This window comes from Zootermopsis nevadensis, unplaced genomic scaffold (genome assembly GCF_977971745.1).
Source record: "Zootermopsis nevadensis isolate Lab colony 2312 unplaced genomic scaffold, Znev_1.0 Znev_ptg000045l, whole genome shotgun sequence".
Lineage (NCBI taxonomy): Eukaryota > Metazoa > Arthropoda > Insecta > Blattodea > Termopsidae > Zootermopsis > Zootermopsis nevadensis.
Window position 1 is genome coordinate 197,011 of NW_028259177.1, and position 18,249 is coordinate 215,259.

General features: G+C 38.0%; 1 protein-coding gene across 6 annotated transcripts in view; it reads left to right on the plus strand.

Annotated features, from left to right (window-relative positions):
* LOC147871589 (dynactin subunit 1-like) overlaps positions 1-18,249 on the plus strand; it is a 235,193-nt gene that overhangs the window by 164,938 nt on the left and 52,006 nt on the right. The window contains exon 1 of one of the 6 annotated variants that reach the window (XM_087360513.1): positions 12,231-12,468. The exons of the other annotated variants lie outside the window; for them this stretch is intronic. The gene's annotated coding sequence lies outside the window, so the exon portion shown is untranslated. Of the gene's footprint in view, positions 1-12,230; positions 12,469-18,249 lie in introns of those variants that run through there. 6 annotated transcript variants of the gene reach the window in all.

Sequence of the window (18,249 nt, forward strand, 5' to 3'; positions counted from 1 at the left end):
CTGATGATTAATTTATATCTCTGGCTTCTGCGGTATTTAAAGACGTTTCATAAGTGTCCTCATTAATTAATAACAGGAGGATAACTTGTAATTCCATGCTTTGTAGCACACATTTGTAATAACGTCGTATGCACTAAAGTACATTAACCACACTGCACTTCTCCGTTTCGCCACAACACATTTTCATGCTACGGTTGCTGTGGGCCTTTGCTGTCTTCATTGTCTGCACACTGCATCTGTTTCACGGAAATCAATGCTTTTACAGTACTGTGATGTGTGCCTAAATTCCTTGAAGCCATCCATTTACAGGCGACCACTGAGCTGTTAGAAAAGCTCGTTGCAGATTTTAACAAGTAGCAGTCTCTTTGTTTGTTACTTCATACAAAATTTTATATTTTCTTGTGGTTATTTGTGGTCTTCGTATTTATAACAACTGAGTACTTCTTTTGAAATTGATGCAAATACAAGTCAGTGGTGAGTTAATTATGTAGATTTACTATATCCCCCAGGAATTCCACCCACGTTCTCTGCCCTCACGCCTTATAAATTCAGCATTTTATAATTGTCCTTCCTACAACAACAAAAATGACTCGCCTTTTATTTACAATAGACGTCAGTTTAATCTCAAACAGTCTAAAGTTTCATTTGTAGAGGTTGTTTGAATTTTCTGATCGTGCAGTCCGTTTCATTGAGTCACAGGACACACTTATGTTACAATACAATGCTGTGGATTCTATGAAGTTTTGTATGGTGGCTGCCTGTTTGTGGTTACTGCCAGTTCTGAAACTACAAACATCTTTTTTTGTTTGTTTTTGTAATGCAGAACATACGAAAGCTTCAAGGGAAAAGCACAAAGACTGGTTAAAGTCTACTGACTCATCTGTCGCCTTAACACGTGTTATTTCTCACCACGTGCCTTTGTTCGGTGTAATCCTTTATGAACTACATTCTAGAAGGAAAACCTTTTATTGTCATTAATTTATTGGGGATGGTGGATCATCGCGAAGAACAGAAGTTCCTGCCATCTGAAGGTAAAAATTTGTACTTTTAACTACCATAAGAAAATCAGCAACACATAGGCATGATTGATGTGCGATAGGTTAATTCCGATGGTACATAAAAGGATAGTAAAATATAACCAGATCGTATCTTCGGGAGTGAAATAATATTTGAATAAATTCCAGGTATAATAAGTAGTCTACGGACATTACACATTTGTCGCGAAAATTATGGAAGAAAAAGTGACATTGATAATTGAATTAAAATCATACGGACCGATACGCAATCACTTGATATTCTAGAGATAAGTGTTTCGTCCACTTCCCCAAAATACCAAAGTACCATTTTAATGAACATCCCCAAAGCGGTTTATCTTATCGGGCAACAGATTTAACTGCAAAAGTTAATCCTTGTATTTATATTTGCCCGGTGCCTGCAGCTTTGATACCATATTTCTGATATTAAGAGCTCCGTTCAGTAACTGTTAGAGTTTCAAAGCTATTCGAAATCCAGAGGAAACCCAAATAGCCTAAAATGTCGTAAGATAGCCTAAATAGTAAAATTATCAGTCGATAATTATCTGAACACGAAACATTAAAATTCAGTTTCATTTATTTTAATCCTTCGTAATGTCCTTTGATTTGGATCGTGTATATCTTTTTAGTTTACTTTTGCACTGCCCTCTTATAATATCTGCACCTAACCTAGCCTAACGTAAAATAATCTAACCTAAACTTCCCTCACACCTTATACTAATAAATTAGTAGCACCTGTTAATTTTATACCACCACCTACTTGTAATTTTATTTAGACATTTCTCAGTGTTCAGTGCTGTTAAAATCCATGTCTGTTTTAATTTATTTAACTGCAAAAACTTCGATGTCACTTTAATGTAGTTAGCATATTTTCTCGCCAAACATCGGTATTGCACGGAGGGGGTTGTGTGTGGATCATCATTTCTCAGATCAACTTGAAAATCCCTACCTTCCGCCTTACTACACCCCCTATTTTAATTTCTTATACAGTACAACACTCCTTACACAACTTGTTTTGTCTCGCAATAAAACACTTATAAGCCCATTCTTCCTGCTTTTGAAAACATTTCTTCGCTTTTATCTGTCGTTGGATTTTTACGTAACGAATTTACATTTCCTGATGATATTATTGCGTTCAGATTTCCAAGTAAATGTAAATTGATGTAGTTCCGACCGCGGAGTGATATCAAAAATACAAGCACAGTCTGTGTGTAAGGGCCTAGGCTTTCTGCAAGACTTATGGAACTTGTACAGCTTTCGCTCTCAACAGTAGCTACTGTGTGAGGTATCCAGAAAACTCTTACACATTTTCATCGCTTGGAGGCAGCACCATCGCTTTGGAGTTTATCTAAAACACTACACTTCCTTTTATAACATTTTCAAAAGTCACTCATGCAGAAAACCGTTCAGTGGAATTCAAGTTGCTTTCTTACGTACGTAAAGATCGTGGCAAAAACATTAGCTACTTTGAGATGTCTGTAAATACGTAATAAAACAGGCTAAAAGACAACTAATATATTGTAAATGACTGTAATGGAAAGAATAAGGAGGATCAGTTGACGAAGATTGAAGAATAATGAAGAATGTAATGGCGAAAGTTAAGATAAATTCGATATAGGACAAACACAAGAAAGAGTAGTATAATTAAACATCAGAATCTGGGTATATTTTGAATCGATGTCAACGTAAGAAATACATAACGTCATTGGCCAGAGTCATTCTCAAGGGAATATAATGCTTTCAGCTGGTCAACAGATTCTCCGGCTTTTAAAATAGTTCAGCATTTTCTTTTTGTTGTTTATGTTTTTCTTTTGTACATTTTACTATTTTCATTGATAGTTTCGATTTAATACAATTCGATTGGACTCACGAAAATAAATATCCCTGTAATAACTCAAGAACCCACGAAGGTCAGGTTGTGTTCATTGTCGAACATTACCTGGCATCTCGTGCTTACTTAACTATCCAGAATGAGTTTAGGGATATATTTCTCGATTGTTATGTGTCACATAAATCGATATCTCATCTCGTAAGCCGTTTCCGTGACACTGGGACCCAACACCGGCTTGAATCACGCGCTTTGCCGCTGTGTGTACCTGATCGGTTTCATGAGTCTCGATGTCCCAATACACCGCCCCTCATTAATTCGATGCGTCAGCCTTTCAGTGGTGAACGAGAACCTTGGCTCTGCGTTATATTCGCGAGGTAATCAGTTCTTTGCCGTCCCATGGGCCCCTAGTAATTTCTACATGAGCGCCGTGGCAAACAGACGAATTGAAACCTAGCGGGGGATAATACATAAACCTACGCAAAATTCGATCTTACATGTCTTTATATAATTGAAAATAATGCATCTTTAAAATGGTTCCTTTTTCCCGTGTCGTAACAAGGGATAACAGACAAAAACAATTTCTGAGGTGCGTGATGATTTGCGGTCACATGACAGCGTCGTCTGGGACATGGGTTTGAATCTTTCTAAAGGCATTGATGTATGTACGCGTGTTTTTCTATTTTGTGCTGTTATGTGCAGGTAGAGAGGAGTCCAAGAGAATGTTAAAAAATTCTAAATAGTTTAATAAATCACTCATTTGTGAAATGGTCAATGTCCTTCAAGGACTATACAGCCACAGAGTAAGTAAATAAGTAAGAATGTAACTTGATAACAGCTCTGAAGAATGATCAAGTCGATTCGGAGCCCAAGTTTCATTAAGTTTAATCCGTGCCTTATAAACTTCAGAGCGTTCGAATTAATTATTAACAGTGCTACATCGTGTGTATATAACCACGTTTTTCATAAGTCACGTTAATTCACTGGGAATGTGTTTGATGTTTTTTTTTATTTGACGAATTATACTCGCAAGGTCCACTAATACATTCATCACTCCGCCAAACCTGAGATTACGTATCTCGGAATTCGGTAGTGTTCAGTAAAATTTGAAGGAAAAAATTAACGTAAAGATTTGTAGTCCGCCAGTTTTAGACAAAAAATCGTATGTTGTAACAATCTTAATTCTTAGCCGAATTCGATGTGACATTCTTGACAATTTGACGCAAACCTCTGTCGTATTTGATTGGCTCAGGAATGAAACCGTATGATCGGAACAAGGACTTCGCCACTGGCTTACAGTCATCGGATGACAGCGACTCTTAGCGTATTATATATGCAGTCACATGCAACCTCATGGCCGCCAGCACTCTCAACTGTTTCCGGTGCAAGATTGACGAAAAATGATTTTTAAATCTAAATAATACAGTCTCTGGTTTGGACGAAGGAGTCTGCCACACGCTAGTCTGAAGACCAGAGGTTTCTCGAATGTTATCGCCATGTAGTCTCGTAGACATTCACCGACGTTTCAGAGGTACTTACTGTTTCCATCGTCACAGAAAAGTCATATTCATCATTAACAAACGCTAGAACATGAATTTTCAACACTTCAGATGAATTTCTTCTCGAAATTTGTATTGCAGATGAACACAGACGGTTTTCGAACTCTGTCGTTATATTTTCCAGTCCTGAGTAGAACCATCCCACCTAAAAACGTAAAAGAGAAACTGATTTCGGATTCAAGAGATAAAAGAATTATTAGATATTAATCTGTTATATAATTTAAAGAAGGTTAAATCAAAAGTTAAAATGCATATAGCTTGAATGAATGCGGGGGGGAGAGGGGAGACATCTAGGTAGAACCACGAGGTTTTTTCGAAGCCCTGGAATTGGAATGATAGTTGAATAGATTTCTAAATGTAGAAATTGCATGTCTGAGACCCATGTATAGGTATACATTTCGTTCTGTAGATTGAATAATAGTTTGCATCGGTTTAACTGTCTGCAAACATTTCATTATTCAGGGGTTCTCGTGAACGTACATGGAACATTCATTAATTTGAGGAGGCAGGGAATAGTAAACCCTTTCAGCTACTTGTGTTACGGAGTTAGAAGGTTTCTGTTTCGATGTTTGCAAGGGAGTCCTTGTGATTTGATAGGCCTATGTTGCTGTAATTATGGATGAATTTTACCTACGTTGGCGTATTAATCTCTCATTGTATAACATATTCACTCTGTCCGTCGAATTGTCCACCAGATAACGCCTACGTATCTGCCACTGTGATGTCTGATCCGTTATTGCAGGGCACCTGGTTGTAATGTCAGCCAGTGCGTCGTTAATGGAAAGGTAAATGCAGATCGCCATGTATATTACCCGTGGGCTTACAAGAAGTTCATGGGGACTGTCATGACGAATTAAAATTTATCTTTTTCATTGTCATTTCCCTCGTAAATCGTGGTTAAATCCCAGTTTGAATTTTTTGTGACAGACATTATGTCTATATTTACACTGTAACAGTAAGCAGGTTATCTCGCGGTCACTAGTTCGCGTGTCAAATATCCTGATTGATTTTTTTCTCAGTACCCGTAGCGTGTGAGGGCTTCTTTAACTATAATAATAATAATAATCCCTGCATGCTGGTGACAAGGTTCAAACGGTGACCCTCCAGCTCTGTTGCTACGACCTTTTAATCTGTAACATGTAAGACAATAGACAGGAAATGGGAGAATAAGAAGACTTAATCTAAGATTATGAGTTCATTAATGCAGTCTGTGGGAAATAAGGTTGGGTTACACGGGAAATTTACTTCATCTGCTGTCAGATTAATCTTAGCTCAGAAAAACTCTTAAGTTATAAGTTTAAAGCCGTAAGTTTTAAAAGTAATCGTTAAATCAATTGTAAGTTGCCATTATAACAACACTCCGAATAATTGCTGATCACAAATTACACGTTACTGACACAGGACAGCACAACACAGAAAAACGCGGACAGACATCCATGGCTTGAGTGGGATTCGAACCCACGGTCCCAATGACCGAGCGTCACAAGGCCCACGCCTCAGACCCCATCGCAATGTAACGCAGGTATTGAGTGAGTAATTTAACTACGCATTGTCAGTTTCCGAGGTAACTTGGATGGAAATAAAAGAGAGAATAATTTTGTTGATTTTGGTTGGTGACATGCAAGTTTGCTGTTGAAGAATAACCTTCCTGGAAATAATTGGGAGTGAATTATAAAAACCCATAGCAGGAGGAAGTATACCCAGACGATGTCCATAGAATATCCGCTGTCAGATGTTCGAATTCTTTACAAAAAAAACCTCTAACAACATTGGGCTTAAGTTCCTCGGCACGCGATAGACGCATCGAGGAACTTTGTTAGTCATCGCAGGGCCCTACTATTTTACGATAGTCAGATAACGGATAACACGATAGACTGACAGCTTGGAAATAGGAAACATTCAAAGAGTATGGGATTTGTGAGGTCCTAAATGATATTGGTCTATCATATGAAAATTGATATTTTGGAAGGCGAATGTCCCGTGTGTTAAATGGTTTGAACTCTTCTATGATGAGATCCAGCGATGGGTTGTTATATTAACTGCGTCGAACTTTCGATTTGTGGTACCAGAAGAGGATGTCTCGTTTGCTTGGGCCTATGACAGAATAACGTGACTTCAGGTATCGCAGGTTTTAATTTGCCGCACGAGAGGCCAATTTTAATGAGTTTCGGCCGTAGTCTGTTAATTAGTTTCGTGGCTAAAAATGTTTTTTGGTTTGTTTGATACAGACACTGCTTACAGATATTGAAAATTTATTGTTTGCTAAGGTCTGGTGTTATAATATTAAAATCAAATTTAATAATTCGTCATGATATTACACGTTTTGGTTTGATCGACGTTGTATGCAGAACGTAACATTTAGCGTCTGTTTTCGTACACGCACTTAAATGTTATGTTGGTGCAATCAGGAACTACGTTTTCGTAATTTTACCCCGTATACGACACTAACGGTAACAGTCTTCTGTACATAATTTCAAAGGGCCGTCCAAAAATACTGAATCTTAATTTAGGTTTTTGACATATGAAGATTTTTTCTGGTAAATACACTTAAAACATCACAATCTGTTTCCGAATTACGTTTCTTTCTTCTGCGTGAAAAGTGAGCCACGGATTTTAAAATCGCTTCAACTCATGATTCCTGATTACTTCTTCAAATTGTGTCGGCAAGATGCTGAAATTCTTTAACACATAATGTGTGCTGTGTAAAGTGTTCGTTAACACAGTCCTCATTCATGACGTCAGCAGATTATAATTTCTCCTGTGTTATCTTCAGTATTAATTGTAACCATGTTAATACTGACAAAATATGATAAATGATCAACAGAAGAACATTTTTTTTAATTCTTTATCTCCAGATGGAGAAGGTAATGAGTCATTTCATGCAACTTATGAAATTGATACAATTTCGCTGCTATAGTCTTGACGTGTCTAGTATACCAATAGGCGTTCGATTACATTTTTAAGATTTTATTGTACTTCAGCGCTCTTATTGGTGCAGAAGAACTAATTCGATCCAATAAAAATGAGCAGGATACTGTCAGCTGGAATAAACATCGAAACAATTGTAATATGAGGATTAAGTGGGGAGTGAAGATGGCAAAAGTGATGCTGGGTGCCTAAAAATATCGTCACACGAAACGTTCATCCAGCAAACTTAAACAACACGCGTAGAATTCGTGATTAGAGCAGCAATTTATTTTCAAAATATGTGGTAACAGCCCGAAGAAACTTTTCCTGTTCCCACGCCATTGAAATGTAGTAAATATAACTGACAGATTTTCACGAAATTTGAACCACGCGTTCTTCCGTCGTGAATCACATCGCACCTAATATTTTCATTTTACTGAAATCGGCAATAATAAAATTGCCGGTGTACGAACATTTTTGGCGGTAGAAATATTAATTTATATTCTTCGAAATATTTATAGAACGATAATAATGTAATTTTTATTTTGTTGTAGATCGTTGACCAAAAATGGCAGCTACATGAAATATATGTGTTCTTTAATCGAAAAGTTCGTTTGTCGGTGGCAACCTTTGGAGGATAGGTTTGTGAAATTTAGAACAACATGAACACGTGTGATAAATTTCTTGTAATTCAACACTTTCAATTTGACGAGTTCGCAGAACTTTGAGTTTATGACCGACAAATATAACGTAGGCAAAATCTGTATTTAAAAACATTTTATAAAATAATAACTATGATAATAATAACATAAAAAGTTTAGAAATGAATTAATAATTTAATGATTTATGTTCGGGTCCAACACGCAAGCCAATGTGCTCAATCATATTTTATTTTTTCACTATAAAATTGTTAAAAGCTGAATTTTTTGTTACCAACACAAACTTTGTAGGATAAGAATCAGATAATTATCTTCATAACTTTTTGCCTTAATTATGAACTTCTATCGTGATGTAAGTAAGACAAGATGTCTGGGGGAATACACGTAGGAAATGATAAACTAATTTAAAATTACACCTGGGAAAATTGAAAAGGATATTATAAAAATAAATTGATGTCTTAGATATGAAAATGAGGGCTTCTTTTAACGGAAAGGTGACATGAATAAAACAGTAAGGTTTTGTGGATACGGCGATGAATAAAATAAATACAGCAATTAAAATCATCAATCCCATGATCGGCTAAGCGACTGCTAGATTTCAAAGAGGACTATGTGCTGTATAAAATGGTGATGTTATAACTCCCGTGATTAATGGTAAGTTAAGAAATACATTCACATCACAACCTACGTAATTGTTTTGGTAACTTAATAGGGGGACGATTGACGCACGAGTTTCTCTCCTGGAGCGAAGTTAGAAGGGAATCCCTGGAGGTTTTTGGGGTATAGATGATTTTCTCAGTATCACGTGCTCAGGCAGTGTTAGATAACGTATCAGCTTAGTGGTAGAACTATGATTGATGATATTTTGGTCTTAAACCGCGTTATATTAAATGTGTACCGCGACTGCATTTGTTGATCGAGCTCGCAAGAGTTACATCAAGTTCCTGTCATGATAATAAGCTGCCCTCATTGCAAGAGTGGCTCAAGGTGGCGCTTGAATCGTCATTGTATATATATATATATATATATATATATATATATAAACTTATGCTTTATTGGATTTCGTTTTCGAAGGATTTAAATGCCTGTCGTGTGTTCATGTCACATAATTTACAACTATAATTCGAATTGTCAATCATCCGTAAATATCTGTTCCGTCCTACGTCAGAAAAAAGTTAGTGATATTGTGAAAATTTATTTAAATATTTTATGTATATGTCAGTTAAAAATCATATTTTAGTACATTAATAATTTTACCTACCCTGAATATCTAGTCAATATGATATTAACGAGAGCCTTTTTAACGTAAATACTTAGAAATTCCTTATAAACGCAAGAATTCAGCTGTTTCAAGAAGAATAAGAAGAAATATGTACCAGAACAGGCGTATCGATTGACCTGGCGCTATTATCGACATTAATCAACTCAATTCTGAACGTTTGTGACGATGAAGAGTTGTTGAAGCAAACTGTTTTCTAGACATTATCCATCGTCCAATACTTGATAAAATCAAATCAATAAAACCACGAAGATGAGAGTCTATCTTCGTCTTCAGGTAAGACCTATTCTGTTGGAGGGACTAGCTCTGTCGATTGGGTATAAAATTTGTAATCCTATTTGTGTATTTATTATTTATGGAGGTCGTAAAATTCCTGAAGATGGGTGTAATATATTTAAGCTTCCGTCGAGTTAGTGTTGGCTTCGCAAGGAACGTGTCGTCTTGTAGTGTAAGGATTACGATATTCTGGTTTGTAAGTCCGCGCTTTCATAGCCATGAGAAGGATAAAGGAGGCACGCAACAAATTAATTTTAAGAGTGTCCGTGCTATGTGGTGGCGCTGTCAGCAAAGTTGACAACGTGGCCAGCTCCATTCGTGGCTCATAACAATGTCACGCCACGCTTGCCAACAGGCAAAGATTAAATGTCCGGCAACGCAGGGAAATTCACGAAAAATCTATTACAGCATAGAAAGATGTAGTAAAATTTGAATATAAAAAATTAAGTCGCGTGTTCAATGGATATTAGAAACACCGGTATTTATATTTATTTTTATAGTTTTAATTTGATAACTTGTTTCATTGTTTTATAATGACGGTCTGATAACAAACGCTTAACGTCATAAATCAGGGCGAGTTATAGAAAACTTAAAACAATTGCTACATTGCATAAGTAACTATTGATATGAAAATACTGATCAGAATTAATTAATGCCTTAATGCTAATAAGTAGGCCTTATATAATGACCACATTAACCCTTTGAAGCCGAAGATCGTCTGAATATTATTTATGAATTCAGTCCGTACCGCGAAGAAAACACTACACCTCACCATTACGAAAATCAGCTGGTTAACCCTTTTAAGCCGAAGCTCGTCTTCATAATATTTACGAATCCAGACCGTACCGCGAAGAAAACACTTCACTTAACCATTAGAAGTCGAATCAGGCGGTACCACATAAGATTTAACAAAAGAACATCCCGGTCAAAGCCTTAATAAACTGTAGATTTGGCCCATATGAGTGAACACATTTGACGCTGTAATAGAAGTTTAATGATACAACGTGATCTTGGGTACCCTGGAGATGGAGGTAGCAGTGTTAGTAACTACCTAGACATCTGCACAGTATCGAACCCAGAAGTTCAGAATCTAAATAACATAGATGTATTTCTTTTATGTGATGTTCAGTCAAAAAAAATTGTACCGATTATTACGTAAGGTTAAACGAGGTAATCACACACGATGCGTGCTGATGGTACCACCTCACGCATGAAAACACCAACTAGGTCCAGAGCCATTTGGTGTTTACGTTCAAAACTCGCTGTGTATTTCTCAGGCGCCCAAAGTAACCAACGTGTGCGTAGTTCTCCCATCCATATGCATGCATTTCTTGTTTCATGCCTTAAAAGTATTTCGTAGGTAGCGATTTCAAATCTCGACCTCCTGAGAAACTTTGTAGTCTTTCCTGGGGAACGCTTTGAAAGATTTAAAAGCATTCGACGCCATTATTACATTACTTGAAAAGGTTACGTTACATTAACCTTTAATATATTTACTCATGTATTCGCTTTAAAACTTTTGATCAGTACGCTGGCATTCTCCGGTTGCTTGTAGTTGCAAATATTATGGTGGAATAATAACTCTGTTACGTACGCGAAACGAAAATAAAATTACGGCCTGTAGATTCATTTTATTCGTCAGGTGGCTGTTCACATTAGTAGCTATGGCGTGAATCATGATTCACGACGGGGTTATAGGCAGACAAGTGTCAGCTGAACACCTGGTCGGTTCTCCTTTCATTTATTATTCGTGAAAGTTGCGTCAGCTACAAAGGTTGCCTAGTTACTTGGTTAGTCATCTCAATAATTAACTTCAGACGACGTTCGTAGACTGGGGTTTACTTAATACAGATTGCAGCGAGATAGTTTAGTGTTTCTCGTGTCACAAGTACATCCGCCTCTTAATCATTTACGTCACAGAGGGGCAGAGTCCCAGCTCACAAGTTTGGTAATTCGTCATGTTGGCCGTACCGATTATGGGAGATTGAGAAATTTCTCGTTTGCAGTAGCTTGCGATAGCGTAATATTCGTTTATCCGTTCCCGATCATAGATGGTATACGTCTGAGAATTCTACGGACGGACGGACGGACATGTGGTGGTGTCCGCATACGCAAGGACGTATATAAAACATTTGTTTGTGTTATCGTGATGGCGCTATCATATATAACTGCAAACATAATTATATGTTTTTAGTCTCGTGGAACCACCCGAGTGCCGGAGGAACAAGCCAAACTCAGTTGTGTCGCCCGACGACGTTTCGGAGTTTCGTGACTTTGAATTTTAGTTCGCTTTTGCGGGCGAAATTTCATATCACAGATTTGAATCGTGTAAAGAGATTTCGTCACTGCCTGTCACCCTAACTTTAGCCATTAAACTGGCAGTTCTGTCCCAGTGTAACTCTGTCGAGAGCATAAAAGAGTTCTGTTGTCTCCCCATGTCAGACTCTACCTGGTGATCTGATATCACGATACTAAATATCTCGATGTTCGTTCAGTTTCTCGTACCACTTTGCAACACAGGCCATAAGTAGGACACGTACGGATTCTAGTTTATAAAACAAGAATTATTCCACTGTAGGATCATTGCAAACCCCCAGCAGGTGCCGTGCCGTTACAATTATACCCGATGCCGTGCCGTACCGTTGAGTCCGAGTCCTCCCCCCATCTGCACGACGTCGTCTCGCGACGCCAGTCGTGTTGGGACGCTCTGCGGCAGAGGTGTTTCCGCGCGGGTCGGCGTCGGTTAAGCAGCGACGAAAATATTCTCATCACTTGACACATCCGTTGGAGATGTCGTAGTTGTCGTAGTGTGACTGTGTTTTGTTCTTCGCCGCGAAGAGGAAGGAAGTTGGACTTTTGTGTTGTATGGATCGTCGACAGTGTTGGACCGAGCTGGAATAAGACGAGAAGTTATTCACTTGAAACGGTAATTAAACAGGAATTATTTTATATCGCATTTATCTGGGGATTTCTGGTGCTGTAGTTGGCACGACTGAGTGCCGTGTTATGAATATCCTCATGGAGTCTAAGCGCAGGGGGATACATGATACCGTCGTAAAATAAATTGTGTACACCATGCATATTTTTTAATATACATCGAGGACCGGATTTAATTATGTATATTCCGGTTTCGTGAAATATGAAACTTTTCGACCTGATATATGTGCTACCTTTAAAAGTCAGATCCATGCTACATAATTAACAAAAGACTGTTTAGCCTTTTGAAACCAAAGACCATCTAAGTAATATTTAGTAATTCAGTCTGTACCTAAAAATAAATTCTCCATTACTTACGTATATCAATTGGTTAACATTCTGCAGGGAAATAATTTATGTTTGTAGTGGCAACCAAATATAAAGCGTAATTATAAAATGCAGACAAACGGATTGTTATCGCAGGTGGAAGACTTATTTAAACTGTTAATTATCTGAATGGAGAAGCTGATAGTCACTCTACTGATCAATAGAAAATACCAACTTTTTATGGATTTAGAAGTGTAATTCCTTAGATCACAAATGTTTTTGTAATGAGATTAATTGAAATGGTAACTAATTATGATAGTCCTTGCAGTTTAGAAAATGGGGCTCGCTTGAATATTGGAAGATATAAAATGGCATTTTGTGATTTTTCCCTCCACTCGTATTGTCCAATGAAACTGTTTATTGGATGTGTTTCATGTAAGTCCTGTCGAACATAACCTTATTCTCCGTTTGCGCAACAACACAGTTTTAGTCGGTTATCACAAGTGCCTTAGAAAATCAAAGGGAAAAGATAACTTATAATTGAAAACAGGGAAGGTTTTTGTGCGCTTCAAAAGACGGCGAGAATTTTTGCTCTGTGGACATAAACACAAGTGGTCTGTTTCTATTTTTCTTACAGAATATTGTTTAAGTATTTTTTTAAATTTAAAGTTCAAGGTCATGTGAAACCGTAAGCATTATGCAAGTAGATTCTCAGTTTAATGGACTACTCGTGACGTACCACCAAAGATTATGAATAAAGTGAAGTCTCGCTTTTGTCATTAATGTGTTCATTACGATTAAAATCTGTTATAATTCCTTATTAATACGCTGTTTTCATGTAAGTTCGCGTCTGTCTTGACTCTTAATTGTTATCATTAAAACTCTGCAATTCATTAATGCTTAACGTGCATTATAATTGTTTACCCAGCTGTCTAACTACAGTAATATGGACAAGCGTAGGGAGGCAACGGTGGCGAAGCCCCACACATTCAAAATTTCGGAACCTGTTGGCGGTGACTGGTTAGCTTCAAGCTTCGGCCATTTTACTCCCAGAGAATTTCTTTTGTCGATTTTGGGGCCGATAGAAAATGTTTTTCCTGCCTGGAATTTAACCCCGATCAGTATAATGACTTCACAGTTTTATGATGCTTTGTATTCTCTTAAATATTGTCGCATTATTATCAATGTGGCATGCTGGAGTAGCTGAAAGAATGGTGAATAACCAATCACAGGCTCCCAAGAAGGGCTTTTCTTTATTTTAACATCATGCGTTTGAATAATTGTTAATATAATAACCAAAGTAGAATGGATTCTGTCGTCTAACGGTGGATTATTAGTGGAAAGTTATTGCTAATTGTCAGTGTTGTTTTCTAACGAAAAATTCATGCATTTGTGGAATTAAATGTTTATGAGACTGGTAATTTGACTTATCACACAGAATAAATCTTACAGTAGTAACTTAAAATGGAGACATTTCACGGCTTATTTTTTAAATCTTGCAGATGTTTCAAACAAAGCGTGTGAAAGATTTTAAATGTTTCAACCGGCCCAGCCCTAATTTGATTAATTTTATTGGACACGAAAACATGATTTTAATATTATCATTTTCATTTTCTGTGACTTGCTAAAGAGAAGTGTGAGGATATTTGACTCACTGTGACGATCTCATAAGTCTCGTTTGTGTCTTTATTTTTTATCATTTTAATGATGATAGAATAAGTACAATATATTCGCTATAAAGAACGTGACACTTCGTTCAATATTTCTGAAAGTCGCCAATAGATAGAGTTCCTTATAAAACGAAATGACAAACATTTGGTGACCATCAATAAACTTTTATAAAATTGATTTATTACAATAATTATCAGAGAATTATTATATGATAATTATACTAAACTGTTCATTGTTAATAAAACTAATCTAGCCAGTAAGAAAAACGTCGGTTTCGTCTTTTAACCATCTGACGCGTCTGATCGCCTCCACAAGATTTTATTGCGTAAATAGTGTTTCTATCTTGAGACTGCATTAACCTTTCGCATATGACAGAGCCCATGTCACTCCGGAATTTGAAACAGTTTCATTCATGCGTCATATCCGCTTGACTCTGCGCGCACGAGCGGTAAAAGAGCCGCACGGCGACCGCTGTTTGCCCGATCTTGTTGTAACTGAATAGGTGAAAGGACCTGCACTGTACAGTTCGGCACAGTTTCAACAAAATCCATACCTCGACTTATAAGCCTAGAGCACACGCCAAATGTCTCCATAAAAATCGAGCTCCTAACTGAAAAGAAAAGGCAGACAATGCGTTTATTTCACCGTCCGTGTGCAAATGCAACAAAAATATGCGGTTGCGGTAGTTTTACCGCTGCGGCAGGAAAACCGCTGGTGCCCGCTAGCCCCTACCGCCTTCAGAGGACGTCGTAGGAAAACGCTGAGCAACAAATAATTCCGATCTGGATTCTGAACCGCTTCTGTCTTGTAGGCTGCCTACTGAACGGACACTGATTTTTATCTGACAATTAATGTACCGCCTAACTTCTGTAAGGGAAATTAATTAATGTTGAAGGGAATAGTGTGGAAGACATTCCTTAGAGATTTGTCGAATACGCGAACAAGAGCAGGTGAGACGTGTTCACATAAATGTGTTTTAACATCCAGTATTATTTTCGAACACTCCTACAATTAAAACAAAACATTTTTCCCTAATCTTACGGCAGTGTGCGAGTAGTTCTTGGTCTGAGGTGTTTATCGGCACGGCAGAGAGACCTCTGCCGAAGTGTGACAGAGGTTAGATCTTCGTAACGCACCTAACTGAATAAGTTCCGCCCGTCCTTACCCCAGAGGAAGGAGGTTTCCACCTTTCGAAACGCATTACTCTCAGACGCTTCTCTGTACAGACAATCGGCATTCAGGTCACCCAAGAGTCCGGTAGTGCCGTGGGTTCGAAAGGCCATTGCGTGCGTAGAGGCATTATTGATGACGTAATTATACGCATTGCGTGAACTGCAGTCGAAATGATCGCGCGTGCAGTTGCTGCTGACGACCAAGGGGTGTCTCACACGGCTGTGGCAGCCACATCTGTCCCACCCTTCATACGTCATCTATTCCCCTTTCTGTCTTTTCTTTATATTCGTTTTAATCTGTGTTTTCAACGACCGCGCGGTTCGTCTCTCTTTTTCCTAAACATTGTTCATGTCTTATCCATCCGCCTCTGTTTAGAACAGGAACACTAAGAGAGAGACTTCTACTGAGTGATCCACTGTAGTCGGCTTCGTACACCACACTGTCACTTCACATCGTGTCCCACATTCATACGGAGGTCCTTATTTCGAATGTTGGATCGGGGGCCGGGTGTCGTGACATAGGTGTTCCTCAGTAACTTCAAGAAAATTGTGAGGCAACTATACAGTAACTTCCAAGTCTCTCATGTCTTTATTTAACCTGCGGTTTAAATGAGTGTTAATAAACAAAAATTAACAAGAAGGATGGATTGACTACTGACTTATTTAAAGATGGCTTCTAAACTGCGTGAGTTATGTAGGTAGGATCCGTGTAAGAATTGTAAGATATTATAATTTTAATAATCATTTGTGAAATCTCGCACAGTCCACAGTATGTTATGTGTCTGATATAGCTCAACAAATTCTTTTTGTCGTCATTGTTTCAAATGTTTAAGCATCGAAAGGCGTAAGAGCACACATTCCACTTCGAAGCAATGTAACAATCTTGATTAGCAGAATAAATCCTCTGCAATGTCTCTTGATTCAGATTCATCTTCGTCATGGTGAGTTCCATGCTTTATTTTCTTAAGTTGATGCAAATTGCCGGTGAAATAATCTGCTCAGCGTAGCGCCTGTCAGATTTGCTACGTTCATAAAGAATGCCTTTAATGACGTAGGCCTCTGATCTGTGTTCAAGGTCTGAAAAGTCACTGGACTACAGCAACTGGAAAAGCCCAGTTTTCGATGACGTGAATCAGTAGTTTCGAGTATAAGGGTGCTGACGCTTTAGATAATATTGATTTACAGATCCAAAAATATTTCGTCGATGATCAGATTTCGATCGTCCGTTAGCTTACGACGCAGATACAAAACGACGCTTTCAATTTAGACGCCTGGAATCTCTTACATCCTAAGAAATCCGGTTTAAGAATTCAAGGTCAACTTCCGGTTATTTTGAGATTTTCACGTAAAAGGAAAGTTCCACTTCAATTTCTTTTTGCTTCGGAATTGTCATTAATCTCTTCTGATCGAGGTTATAGAATGACACGAACAAATAAGAGGATTGTGCACCATAAAACTTTTCCTTTATGCTATAATCTTACAGCAGAAAACATATTTAGCCAAAAATGAAATTCCATTGTTGGAATGTACACGATTCTCCACCGATATCAAACAATTCAACTGAAACTATAAAGATCATTGAGACAAGGATCTGGAGGTATTACTGAAAGAACTTTTGGAAATCGATTTCCATCGTGACAAAGAAATTTGGATTTGATTACGTTGAAGGTGGTGATAAAGCAGTGACAACGTTTTGCACAGAGTAAGTAATTTCCAGGGTCGTATTATAACGTTATTTACAGCTCTGTGTGTATTTGGCGCTATTCTGTAAGGACTCCACGTTAAAGGGTGTCTCTGTGGCATATTTGAAGTCCAACTCGTAAGGAAGTACCTCCAAGGTATATTGGAACTTATCCTATTCAGACTCGGGTTGTGGCAAGTACCAATTCTCTTGAGATGCTAATTGTAAGGGGGGGTTAGAAGAAGAGGGGGCCCAGAACTGCGTAGGGGGGGGGGGGAATTTCACATTTAATGGGCTTCTCAGTCAACGTTCAGAGTGGCTGAATGTTGGAGTACACGTGGATCTCAGCTATAGTGGGATACTTTAAGTTAACAAGCTGCATTGAAGTTGAGTTGTAGAAGTGATATTACGGAATTCGTACTTTTTTCTGTCACTTATCTGTAATCACAGATTAAAAAATCCATCCGTATTGCGTACTGTGAATAGTAAGTACACCTTGACCAAAGAATTCGTTACAAGTGTCGAAAGCTAAGTATTTAACAAAATATTTTAAAGATGGCTGTCATCTGAGTTGTAGGGCCGTCTAGTCTGGTAGAAGTTTACCGACGTTTAAGATGTCCTCAGAATGAGTAAGGCAGCAAGGGTATCTGAAACGTCGGTTAATTAACAGAGTACACGACGCTACAACCTAGAAGGCAGCCATCTTCTTGGATGGACACACAATAAACTCGTGTAGTGTTTTCATTGGAGACATTGGAAAACGGTCACTTTCAAGATCAGGATATAGAGGGATGGAATATTTCGAGAAGTGATGTGGACGGAACAAGCTCTGATTCGTGTCGAGTGGTGAGTTTTTATGTTAAAAACGTAAGCCTCTCTTAGGTTATTTCCCCACTCGCTTATTTTAGAACGCTGTAATAAGGACATTGGAGCATGACGA